The following is a 13526-nucleotide window of genomic DNA, read 5'->3' on the forward strand; positions in this document are numbered from 1 at the left end:
TTACATTATTTTTCCCAGCACAATGTGATAAGATCACCATGCCTTCATATGCTGGAAATTACACACAAACATGAGAATCACAAGTGAAGATAAGGAGGGAGCCATTTTTCTAAAGTCAGGTTTATTTCTCTTAGTTGTCAATTCACTTTAGGCTAACTGAGAGGGTTAATCTGACCTGTTGATGTGGCCAGGCTAGGGATTCAGAAATAATATGTCCATAATAAAGTCACCCAGTAGCAAATTGGTTCAATCCTGGCAACTATGGTTTTTTAAAACTTGTATCAAAGATATAATTAATGTAGCACATTGCAAATAATCTCTCATACACAATTCAGTCACAAATACCATTAGATAATAAAGAATCTAACCACATTGTGCCCCACACAGCTCTTAGAAAGCTCCTTTTACAAGGACTCAGAATAATCAGTACGGGATGGAACAAATTTATCTGAATGTGCCACAACCAGTTAATCCACGCTGTAAGAGCTCGTTGGGAGGGAAGAAAGAGAACAACCACCCTTCTGAGAGCTTTTCCCATGCAAAGCACCCCCATGGCTATCACAAACTGTTGAAGATGCTGCAAAACATTGGCAGTACAGGAGCTGTGAGAGGTCAGGAGGAAGGAGATCATGTCGTTCCCAGGGCCTAACCCCAAAACTCTGACCAAGCAGCAGGAGTGTCTTCCCAAGAAATGTTGAGAAATGCAGAAGGAAGAGGACTCTCTTCACCAGGGGACCTTCTGGATATGGGCACCAGTAGCAGGAAAAGCCTTGCTCCTGGTAAAGCCCCTCAGGATAATGTCCACCCCGATGAGAGGTGTTGTCTGACTCCCAGAGAAGGGGTCTGCCAAGTGGGATTTCTGCCAGTGCACCCCCGTGCAGAGAGGGACTGTCATCACTCTGTGCCACAACACACAGCACCTGATGCTCCAGGGGTGGTAAATCACCAGCATCCCCGCTTCTCCAGGGGAAAGACAGCAAGGTATGTACCCGCAGCACGTTATTTCTGCCTCTTTGGAAACCCCTTCTGAGAGGACTTGGCAGCCCTGCTGCATTTCTGGTGCTGGGGCAGCAACCAAGATTGTGCCTGAAAGGGCTGGGACTTTGTTTTCACCTTTCATTTAATAGTTCCTTAGTGGGTGGGGTTTTTTGTTTTTTTTTTGTTTGTTGGTTTGGTTTTTTGTTTGCTTGTTTGGTTGGTTTTTGTTTTGTGTTTTGTTTTTTGTTTAAATTGTTGTTGTTTGTTTTGTTTTCTTTTGTTTTGTTCTGGGGTTTTTTGGTTTTTTGGTTTTGGGGTGTGTGTTTGTTTGTTTGTTTATTTGTTTGTTTGTTTTCCCGGGAATTTTGATCAGAACAAGCCCATCCCCTACTGCAAACAGGCACTGCAAATGCAATCACAAGTTTTCCACCTCAAAATAACTCGGTGGAGCACAGGTTATTCTGTCTCAGCGAGGTAACCTGTTGACTCCTGCCCAAGATTACATGTAAAGGGTTGAAAAGTGCTGCTGGCAGACTGGTCCCCAACACCCCCGAGGCCCCAGGAGGGGTGCCCTGGCCCTGCTGACAGCTGGGGTCAGCCCCTCTCAGCCCTGCAGACAGGGCACGGCAATGCCCTTGTTCCATCCTATATCCCCTGTGGCAAAGCACACCCCACGCAGTATTTATACAGCTGGTATACACATAGTAGTTATACACAGGTGAACAAAGCAAACTGCTCCACCATTCTCCATGAAGTCAAGTTTCTAACGTCACTGGGATTTTGGATTTATCTTCTTAAAAGGTTAAAAGAGAAATATATCCAGCTAGTTTTTGAAAGCGCGTCCTTCTCCCACCCCCTTTGGTTTTATCAGCAAGTGTTGCTGGCGTGCCCTGGTTGCCTGGTTGCATTGGTACTGCGTTTTACAGCCGTTTGTGTCCTAGCAGATGCTCTCCCGGCATCTGCTGGGAGCACATCCCTGCTCTGTTCACAGGACCTTCAGGCAAACCTGAGGATTCTGTTGGTTTAGATGATGGGCTGGGTCAGGACAATACAGGGAAGGCTTAAAGCTGTACGTATTCCTCTCCACAGAGTGTGCCAAGCTGTTCTGGCACTGGTGAGAATCTGATGTGTCATGCCAATGAACTCAGGTATCCTGACTGCAAAAGTAATGACTGTCAAGATCAAACACGTAGCTTACAAGGAAACAACAAAACGTACACAAGGACAGCCTGATTTCCACCTTACTGAAAGAGCAATTCTATCCCTGCTTGTATTCCTTGAGGCTATGTCTGTCTTGTTATTTATTCTTTGTTTCATTCTTAATATCCATTGTCTCATGTATCTTAATGCATATTTGTACTTATGATTAAGTTGCCTTGCTTCTGTTACATGATATAGGCTACTGACTTTAATTCTGATTATTGACATACAACTTTTTAAAGTTGTGAAATACATATTTTAAACTTTTTTTTTTTTTTAAATCAGAGTGTGTGTTTATATTTTAAATTAAATTCATATGCTTTCACTTTTCTGACGAAATTTCGTTATTCGTCTCCAGGAAATACAAAGATCTGCTTTCAGAATCACATAGGAAGTTTCATAGCTGTGCATTTGATTTATTCCCCGATCAGCAGTTGCGTAGAGGAACATTAGTCTACCTCATCAGCCTTAAGCTTCTATAAAACCAGTAGCAAACAGAGTGTTTTGCTTGAGGCAAGAGGTTATTTTGTTCCTTTCTCCCAAAAGGTTCTGTGTCATCTAGGATGTGACTCAGATACTTCAGCTGTTAGGCAATCTGCATTGATATGTATATAAATTCTCACACTGAGAGTATTTTCTGCAGTTTGTGCCCAAGGGTCCCCAAAGGGAAGGGATCTGCTGAGAAAGTGCAGATTTGTTGTCTGCTGTTGTTTTTATTTCAAACAGGTTTTTTCCTCTTATTATCAGTGGAGCTTCTTGTACCCTTACTGCTCTGAAGTCTATCCAGCCTCTTCAAATGAGTCAGATGTAATATAAGGTTTGTGGGAAGTGGCAATAAACCAAGACAAAATGTTTCATTGGCTCAGCTGGCATAATTAGAAAAATTAGGCAAATTTTTTGGCACAGCAGACGTCCAGTAAGCTTAGAGAGTTATTTCTTAGGTACATCTACCTTAGGAAATGGTTTAATCCAGCCAAATCCTACTCTCCTAGCCCGTTCAGCTGAAGCCAGAACACTGGATTTGCACAGCTGGGACACAATTTGGCCCGCAGTCAACTCCAGAAAAAACATTAGCATCATTGACACTTGAAGAAAAATCCTGCATTATTTTAGAAATATGTTTAAGGTCTGGCTTTCTCCCTGGACTTCTGTTCCACTATAAACACTCCAGACAACCAGTATTACTACAGTAAGATATATATGTTGCTATTTTTTTGCCTTCCGTACTGTGACATGTACATTTCACTACACTGCATATAAGGCTCATATGCCAACAACCCCGTAAAACTCTAAACAAGCAGTCAGCATTTCACCTGCAACAGCAAGGGGCCTGGGTCTCAAGGGATTGTTCCCAGCAGAAAAGATTGGTCCCTCTGCTGTTAACATTGGTGTGTTTGGGGCTGTGCTGGTTGCTTGTTTTACTGAATCAGGTTTCATGGCAGGTATTTTCAGGGTCCTCCACTTCTATCCAAGCATGTAATGTCATTAGCTGCTGGTAGTGGACAAAGTTCTTCTAACTGGAAAAACTGCTTTGCCTTTGAGTTCTGCAAAGGTTGAGAGTAGTTGTCATTTTATCTTGGATAATAAATCTCCTATTCATTGTGACAAAGGCCTGGGTATTTAACAGCGTCACACAAACTGAACCTATACAGAGCAAACAGTCAGACAGAGCCTGCCATTGTGGATGAGTTGTATTACCTTCAGCCTGGTGCCTAAAAGTGTCCTTGAAGCGTGGTCTTGACTCTACCCCAACACAATGCATATGCTGACAGATCAGAGCCTTGTAAAATAATTGTTGGTAGATAAAGTAAATCCTTGTCCAAAATGTACCCTCTGATGAAAAGATCAGTAGAAGTAATCAAGACAATCTCTTTGGGAGCCATGCAAAGGCTGTAGAAACAGAACAAGGATTGGGAGTTTTAGCTGAAGTATTTCTGCAAAAATCATGCGGCAGCATAAGTAACGTTTCTTTAGAGGAAGGAATGAGTAACAAGGAAATGGTGATCCTATTCTGTATACTCTCTCTCCCTCTTCGTTTTTCTTTTTTTTTCCCCCCTCCCTTCTCTGGTGTAGGTGGTTTTTTTGTGTTGTTTGTTTGTGGTTTTTGTTTTTGTTTTGTAGTTTTCTGATTGCATTTCATTAAGAACATTTCCATTTCATGGCTGTGGGGTACTAGTTCTTAGGTGTCAACTCAGCAACATTCTTGAGAATTTATAGAACCCTAAACTCGTGAATAGCTGTGTTGGAACAACTGGGATTACTGATGTCTGTAAAGTCAGAATCTATTTAAAACCCATTTCCATTTCACATATTTGTTCAGAAAGGTAATTTAGGAACATAGGCTTTTCAGAATAAAATAACTGCATGCTTTGGCATTATCTTTACCCTAACAGCTGAGACCTCCCCTCACATGGACAGGGATTTTCCTGTGCTAGGCAGCATAATATCCTAAGCTCTGGATCAATTCTTTGAAATATGCACCTGCATGCTTTGCCAGTCTAGATTAGAGTTTAATTTTGTTTACATCTCTGTGCATTGTCCTATTTTTATTTATTCAGATATTTATTAAGCCATGGTGGTGCTTGTAGAAGAAGAGCATAGAATTACTCTCTGCTGTGCTGTACAAACAAGAAACGTGAGAATTCTTAGAGATAAAAGGTAACATAAAGACACGGAAGAGAGGAGAGAGGGAACAGTAATAAGCATCTAATGTTACCTGTGCTGTTTATGAAGCTTAAAGGAAACAGACAACTGCTTGAAACCAGGATTTTGCTAGTTATTTCTGGAGTGTGTTCCCTGTTCTGCTAGTTTTCAGACAGTAGTCAGTTTTCATGGAATGAACAGCAGTCATCAAACAGAGGGAGGGATCAAAGCTGACTAGTGACAGAAACTTTTCTTAAAACTCCAGCAAGCAATGTCATCTAAAGGAGACTCTGAGACACAAGGATGTCCGTGCACCGCCTCCAAGACAAACAAAATTCAGAAGCATGACGTCCTTTTCATGGCTTGCCCAGAACAGCACAGAAAGGAATTCTTTATACCAAGTTGTTTAACTCTTTTAGTCACATAGGCCAGCCAGTATCTTTAATTGTGTTTGATTTACTTTGTCTCCGGGGTCTGGAGGTCCAAATAGTGATATATCTCATTTGTTTTTTCATTTGCTACCTCACGCACAATCTCAGCTTTCTCACTCGTCCATATGTACCCACTTCCCTCGGACCCCTTTATCCATTCTGCCTCCTCACTCATTCATTCCAGTTATTCTCCCCGCATGATCCCCAAGGCCCACATTCTTCTTCTCCCCTCTCTCCCAGGCAGTGCTTCACTTTCCACCCCACCTTTGCTTCTCTAAGAAGAAGCTGACATGCTCATAATGCAGTAACAGCAACAGCAAAGGCCAAAACAAAAAGGTGCAGTGAAAACTCACGTGCTAGCAACAGCTGAGCTGCAACAGAAAGTCATGAAGAGCATGAAATTGGTCAGTCTTAAAGAACTTTTAAAGCAAGTAAAAGGTCTTGTAAGTTCCATTGTGTTTGCTTCTTCTCTACTGACTGCAACTATGATCCATATACCCTTTATAACAACAAACAAAACAATAACAACAGCAAGAAATCCATAGAGACAGCAGTCTCAAAGGAATCACATCCAGCTCCCCTGAGCCACCTTTGTGCAGTATTCACGGGTATCCATCAGAATTACCACTTTGTGCCTGCTCAGCTCTTTCCTTGACATTCTCTTGGCCACAGATGGGCTATTGGTTTGGATGGACATTTTCTCTCGTGAACTTGTGGTCATACTTATACTAAATGATCGGGGAGAAAGGAGTTCTCATCTGGTTAAAACCAACATCAGCTTACTTACTGTTCTTGTCTTACATTAGTGTTGGGGTAAAAAGAAACTTTCAAACTTACTAGCAAAGCAAACATGTTTATCAGAAGCATTTGATTCTGTTTCCCAGTGCCTAGTTTACTTTCCTGCTGAATTACAGAAAAGTTAAGAGTTTGATTTGGCATCCATTAAATGCTTTTCTACACAATAGAAATACCAGGATCTCTCTGAGCTAAATGTAACACCCTAGGATGGCATCAGCAGTTGTATGAACAACTTGATTTCTGGTCAGTTCTAATGGAGAAGAGTTTTTCAAGTGTAGTTGACAAGGCATGATTTTCAAACATAAGCAAGTCCTCACCAAATTTCACGATGATGCAATGTATTGATTTGTTAAATGATATATCAAGCAATTTATACTCTTTCTACATTCTCACTGAAGTATTTCCATCTCCTCCTTCATAAAAGGCTTGGCAGAAGTGGATCAAAAGTCTATAAAGTGTCAACTTAAGAAATAAAGTTTTTAGAAAAGAAGTTTTAAGAAATTAAAATTTTGACAAAGTCATGGCAGTTGGAAAGAGGGTCTTTGCATAGAAAATGTTGTGTAATCTCATCCGGCAATGCTGTGAAGTAAAGATATAAGAAGCACTCAGGAGCAAATCAGAAATGGAGTCAGTTATGTTCAAGCCAATGTATAACTTCTCCAAGCTTCTCCAAGATATTAACTCATAGCAGTAGATAGGCAGTCATTCAGCTGCTGTGATTGTATATTGCAGTATGCATTGCCTTGGGATAGGAAGCACTTTGCTCACTTAGTAAAGCAGCATGGGAAATACAGTAATTTTCAAAGCAGGCATTATTAAAGGATTAATAAAACTTATCTGAACTTCCATAGAAGTCTCATCGCTGATTTCAGTGGGAGGTGAATAATGTTTTACATATATTAAATTCTTATCCAACTCAGAAAAACAGAGGGTAGAAGAGAGCTAGGAGGTTAATCACTAAAATACTACTGCAAATTCTTATGTTTGAGCAAGTTAGCATAATTTAAGAAAAAATATAATTTGCATAGAACTTTGTCATGACTTTCAATATCTGAATTTCAGGACCACAGAAAAAAAAAAAATCCAAAGATAGTTCTTCTCCCAAGGCATTCTTCATTAAAACAATTCAGATAATCTTCCTGCCTGTAAGCCCATAGGAATAACTTTCCCACATGAACTTTCAAGGGCCTTTGAATAAAAAAATGATCTGAGGAAAATTATTTTAAAAATAAATTTTGTTGTAGAACTGACTAATTCACATGCATAAATATACTTATGTTCCTTTCACTTTATGAGCAAATATTAGCTAGAATAGTGACTAATTAGGGGGTACGCCCAAAAGAACAACCATGAGAGTTTCTTGACATTCTATTCAATTCTCCTTCATTTCAAAATGCCAAAGGTTTTGCTCCATTCAGAACTTTCATATGGATTTGATCCACAAATACCCTAGTAAATAATTCTAGAGCCAGATGTCTTTTTGGGTACAGCTAATGTCTCTTATGTACAGAATGAGCTCATTCAGTTCTTTCATGACTGGTCAAACTGGAAATTCTTTCTCAAACTCTTAATTGTCTTTGATCTTGATATGTACAGGATTTTGTTAGAAAATAAGTAGCACTAAATGGAAAAACCCACTGGATTGTCCAGGTGTGTGTACAGCAAGGTCTGTGGTTGAGACCACCATACCCTTTGCAATTAAGGTGGGTTTATTTTAATCCAACAATATGTTCTGTTACATGTGAAACAAGATCGCATCAGTTACTTTGCTCAGATTAGGACAATATTAAAGGTACTTTAATTTCCTTATGGTGGCAAAGTATAACAAAGTCATTGCATGCAGAAGAGCCCATTCCTACCCTCAGCACACCAGAATATGGGGAAAAGAAAAGGGTTTGCATTTAAAATTATCAATTTTCAATAATTAGGTTTTTTACTCTAGGAGCAACCAGCATTGATTTCCTGTCAGAATCGCATGTAAATATAGAATTTGTTAGTTTCTTCTTGAGACATTTATAATAAAAATATTTTGGGATAGAGATGGAAATCAGTCACACAGAGAGATTTTGCACATTGGCATTCTACATCATGAAGGTGATAGCAAATCCAAGGACTCCTGACTCTCAGCAGATTGCCATATCCACCTCTGTGAGAGACAGAAGTCCTACCAGATTCCTGCTAGAGATCACACTTTGGTTCTGAGTTAGAGCAAATTTATTTTGATACTTTTTCTGTAGACATTTCTTGCATTATACATCAAGATTCTTACTGTAAATTGTGTCCTATCCACCTTCAGACTCAGACTTACACAGAAATGCCCAATTTTTGTTTCCTAAGTGTTTCAAATGAGCTGCAAGTGGTTTGAAACAATTCAACTGCTTTACCTACCCCATCAAGAGGTGAGTTGTAGAGGATGACAAGTTGCTTAAAACACTTTATCTTAGCACAAGGCACAGGGTATATGAATTTAAATATTATGCTCTACATAGACAATGAGCTACACTATCTCATTGCAGCTATAGATAGTATGCAGTATGGGTATAGGGACACCCTATGAAAAATGTAACGAAAAGATTTCTACCCTCCTTTTTCCATGATATGAAATGATAGAAATTTCAAGCAATTCTATATGCAATGCAATTTAATAAGCTACCTTGATATTAGTATTGATTTCGATACTCAGAAGAATAGTTAACAGGTTTAAATACTTATTTCAGCTACAATAAACTGACTGCCTGAGATCCATCAACATTCTGCTTTGACTGGCCCCTAAATACCGTATGCAGAATGGCAATTAATTTAAGCCAAGTGTGAGTTGTTTTGCATGTTCTTTTTGTTTCTAAAGAGCAGTACTTAAAATTGCAAATCACCTCAGCAGTAAAATAACAGCAATCAGTACAGATCTATTTGCTCTGGAAACCTCTTGTTACAACTGAAATTAGTCAAACAGTGCAGTCAAAGAAACACCAAGGTTCTTAATTTGAATTGTGTCCTATCCATGTTCATACACAGACATAGGCAGAAATAACCAGATTTTGTTTACTAAGTATTTTAAATGAGTTGTAAGTGGTTTGAAAATCATTTCAACTGCTTCATTTACCCCAGCAGTGGCAGGCAGCAGTTTGCTGTCCTGCAAGTCTTGCTTGGTCTTAAAATAAAGGGTGATGCCATGATCTGTGGAAAGCAGAAGCTTTTTTACCCCTATTCCTGCTTTGCCCCTCTTACTCTGTTTGCTGACTGCAGAACACCCTCAGAGGGCAGGTGGTGTACTCAGCACCAGGCCAGGCTCTCTACTCAATGTCTGGTAGTTACCAGTGTTTTGACAGATCAAATAAGGAGAGCATTTTAACAGAGCAATACAGTCACAGCCACAAGGGTCACAGTCCCTCTCCTTCGTGGAAGTGGCAGCTCTTGTGATGCCTTATGTACATGACAGGTCCTAGGGATTTGGAAAATCCTACTTTTAGGAAGCATTTGATGAAAGGTGACAATATATAAGAAAAGGAATTAAACTAGAACACTGATTCCCTGTTCCTGAACAGGTAGAAGAACATTTAACAATCTCATGGTGATTTTTAACAGCTAAAGAGGATCTCTGAAATTTAAATAGGAATGAGTTAGGAAAAGAAAGCTAGAAAAAGAAATAGCAATAAAAGGCTGAGTACTGAAGCATTTAGATGTGTTACGAGATGAGTAGTTGTATGAAGACCTAGAAGCTCCCTCCAAAAAATTTCAAGCCACAAATACGTCATCTGTGAAACGTATGACTTCAGTTCATGTACCCAAGAATTTGGAGGAACAATAAATCATAAACCACATATGATGTTTTTTGCAAAACTGTAGAAAATAATTAAACTCACATTGGATGATCTTGCACAAAAGGGCAATGAAATTTTGGAGCCAGGACATCCACTGACAAGGAGATACAGAATGATAAGCTTGGCTCCTCAGACAGAAGTTCAGCTGAGTCTCTAAACTCAGTCAGCACTGCAGGTAGGAATAAAATTTAGAGCCTGAATCTCCCGTGCAATCTTCAGACTGAATTGAAAGTTACCTGCCAATACAGGCACAATCTTAGTCTGTCAAGCTTTGAGCATATGTGCAGCACTGATGAGCATGCTCAAATCTGAACAATTTTACAAAGAACGTGTGCAGAGATGACTCATCAAGTGTCACTGAGAAAGCCTCACAAGGAAAAGTACACTAAAATGTGTTCAACAGTAGAATCTGAAATAGGCAAAGAAAGGCAAATAAAACCTCAAGATTGGTTTGGGAAAATAAAAAGTCATTAAAATAAGGGGATTCATGCAATTACCGGCACAGAAGAAATAATTATGCCAAGTTTGTGGAGAATTAAAACAAAAGAAAATAATGAACTGTATTTACGTCTCCCACCAAGGATTGAAAAGGTCAGATTTGGCTCATGTGTGTTATTAGTATACAACAGAATAAGCATTTTATGAAATAAAGAAAATATGCACAGGCAAGGCAAATCCACAATAGTGCCAAACAGATTACAAAGTGCCAAACAGATAACAAAGCATTGGTGGTGATATTAGTCCAGAAAGGTGTACTCAGCACTATGCAGAGGAGGAGAACAAAACTGAAATCCAGCCAGGTGAACCAAATGAGAGCTATAAACATAATCTTAACACTGTGAGAACCAAGCAAATACTGAAGGTGAAAAACCCAGCAGCTTTCATGCAATGGATATACAAGATACACAATAGAAACCTGAATTGAGTGCCCTGTTGTGCTGGGTTGACCGTGGCTGTATGCCACGTGCTCATCTCTCCCCCTGTGTGGGCTCCTCTCTAGATGCTTCCACAGGTCCTCCAGCACAGGTTTCCCACAGGGCCACAGCCTTCTTTGGACATCCACCTGCTCTGGTGTGGGGTCCTCCATGGGTTGCAGGTGGATCTCTGCTCCTCCATGGACTTCCATGGGCTACAGGGGCACACTCAGGGCTGTACCATGGCCTGCAGGTGAATCTCTGCTCTGACACCTGGAGCACTTTCTCCCTCTCCTTCTGCACTGACCTTGGTGCCTGCAGGCACCATATTCTCAAATATCCTCACTTCTCTGGCTGCAGTGCTTCTGTAGAGTAATTTATTTCCACTTCCTGAACGCATTGTCGCAGAGTCATTACCACCATCTCTGATGGGCTCAGTTTTGGCCAGCAGCATGTCCCTCTTGGAACTGGTGGGCATTGGCCCTATGGAGTGTGGGGGAAGTCAACTGTGTATTCCCCCTGCTGTAAAAACCTTGACACACAAAACCAATACAATGATGAATTTAAGGACATTCAACATGGTAAAAGTGATTCACCACATCTCTGGGCAGAGAATGCATCAAGAGTAGCCTGGAGGAGGAAGACTTGGTGTGATGGCAGATGAGAAGCTTGACATTTCAGATGTCAAACCAATGTCATCCTGGTCTGTGTCAAAAGCAGTATGGCCAGCAAGTCAAGGGAGGGGATTCACCTGGAGCACAGCATCTGGCTCTGGAGCATAAGAGGAGCATGGACCTGTTGGAATGAGTCAAGAGAAGGCCTACAAAGATGATCAGAGAGCTGGAGTACCTCTCCTGTCAGGAAAGACTGAGAGGATTGTTCAGCCTGGAAAAGAGAAGGCTCTGGAGAGACCTTGGAGAAGCCTTTCAGTCCCTCAAATGGGCCTGCAAGAAATCTGGAGGGGGACTCTAGGGCAGAAAGAGATAGGAGAAGGGGGAATAGCTCCAAACTGAAACAGGATAAATTTAGATTAGATATAAAGAAGAAATTCTTTACCATGAGGCTAATGAAGCAATGGAACTGGCTGCTGAGCGAATCTGTGGATGTGACATCCCTGTAAGTGTTCAGACCAGATTGGATGGGGCTTTGAGCAACCTGGCCTAGTGGAAGGTGTCCCACAGCAATTGGAACTATACAATCTTTAATATAAGCACACACTTAAGGTGTCACTCTGTAATTAAGGAACATTGACTAATAATGCTGACAAATGAGGCAAGTTACTTCATTACTTCTAACATTCAATGCTTTTAGCTCTCACTTTTTTTTTCCCATTTAGACAATCTAATCTCCATAGAAGGTTTTCTTCCACATTCCACAGTACCTTGCATAACCTCTTTTAAAATTACTGTAACAAAATAAAAAGTGATAACAGTATAAAACAGTAAATAACATGGAGCTCATCTGCCATTCACTGCTAGACTTTAACTCTCTCTCTCCACATATTTTCAGCCTTGTTTTCTCTGGAGAAACCTCCGTGAGGTTTCTCAAGTGATGTGACATGTTATACTAAAAAAACCCAGATTGGATAACTTGTTCTAAGAACCAGGGAAAGGAGCCCATGGCCAGAGAGCATCCACCCTTTTCTTCTACAGTGACAATGCACATATTTATTGTGGGGAAGTTAACAGGCCATTGAAAGAAAGGGTGGAGAGTGAATCCCTGGGTAGGGCTGGAAAGTAAAACCCTGGGGAGTAACCTGTAGACTGATGGAAGGAAAGAGTAACTGAGGCTATCAGAGACAGGTGAGAAAAGCTTGAGCGGGACAAGCTGAGGAGAGCAACTAAACCTCTACCCAGCTTGGGGAAGGGGTGTGCCGGATCCTCTGCTTAAGTTAATACCAACTGCATTGACGTTAATTGCAGGCTGTCATTACGTTACGATACTTTCCATACCACAATAGCCTCTTCTCTGACCAATCCAACTCTTTCATTTTGCCAGTTGACATGACAAGCAGTGCCTTCACAGATCTGAGGCACAATGCCTGGGCACAAACCCAAACCGGGCACAAAACCCGGGTCCCAGCTGCCTCTGGTTTATCACACTCGTGAGCAGGTAAAAGTTCTTGACTCTACAGGAGCTGTAATTTGAACACAGAAGCCTCATGATTTTGGTTTTTACTAAGCACTACCTAAATTCTGAATGCTTACCTTTGCCGCCCTCATATTATATGATAAGATTTCAGGTTATAATTATGGTATTCATACTATATTGACATTCTCTCTGGCATTTGAAATTTTAGATTAAACCAGTATAATCAATATCTCAAGTTTTGCCCCTACTTCTATGCAAGAAACCAAGAAAAAAACTATAAAAACTGGAGATACTATATCCATCCTCAGAATTATTTGATTTACTGTTTAGTGATCAACCCATGGGTACAGATTTTTCATACAAGATCAAAATTAGAGAAGACTATTTGTCAGCCATATCCTTGGCTGTTGCAATTAACTTCCAATAACTTCCAATAACTTACCAGTAACTGGTGTCTGTTGTCTCTACAGATCTATCCTGAATTAATAGCTGTGGGAATTAATACTGAGATGTCAAGGCAAGCTTCTGGTTTTAACACACATTAAAACTGAGAAAAACAGACAAAAATGCAATAAATAAATAGATAATACCTTTGACATTTCCCTGAAAATTTGCTCGTGGAAATGAAAGTGCTTTGGTTTAGTGCCAGCCAA

The sequence above is a fragment of the Hirundo rustica genome, chromosome 6 (genome assembly GCF_015227805.2).
Source record: "Hirundo rustica isolate bHirRus1 chromosome 6, bHirRus1.pri.v3, whole genome shotgun sequence".
Classification (NCBI taxonomy): domain Eukaryota; kingdom Metazoa; phylum Chordata; class Aves; order Passeriformes; family Hirundinidae; genus Hirundo; species Hirundo rustica.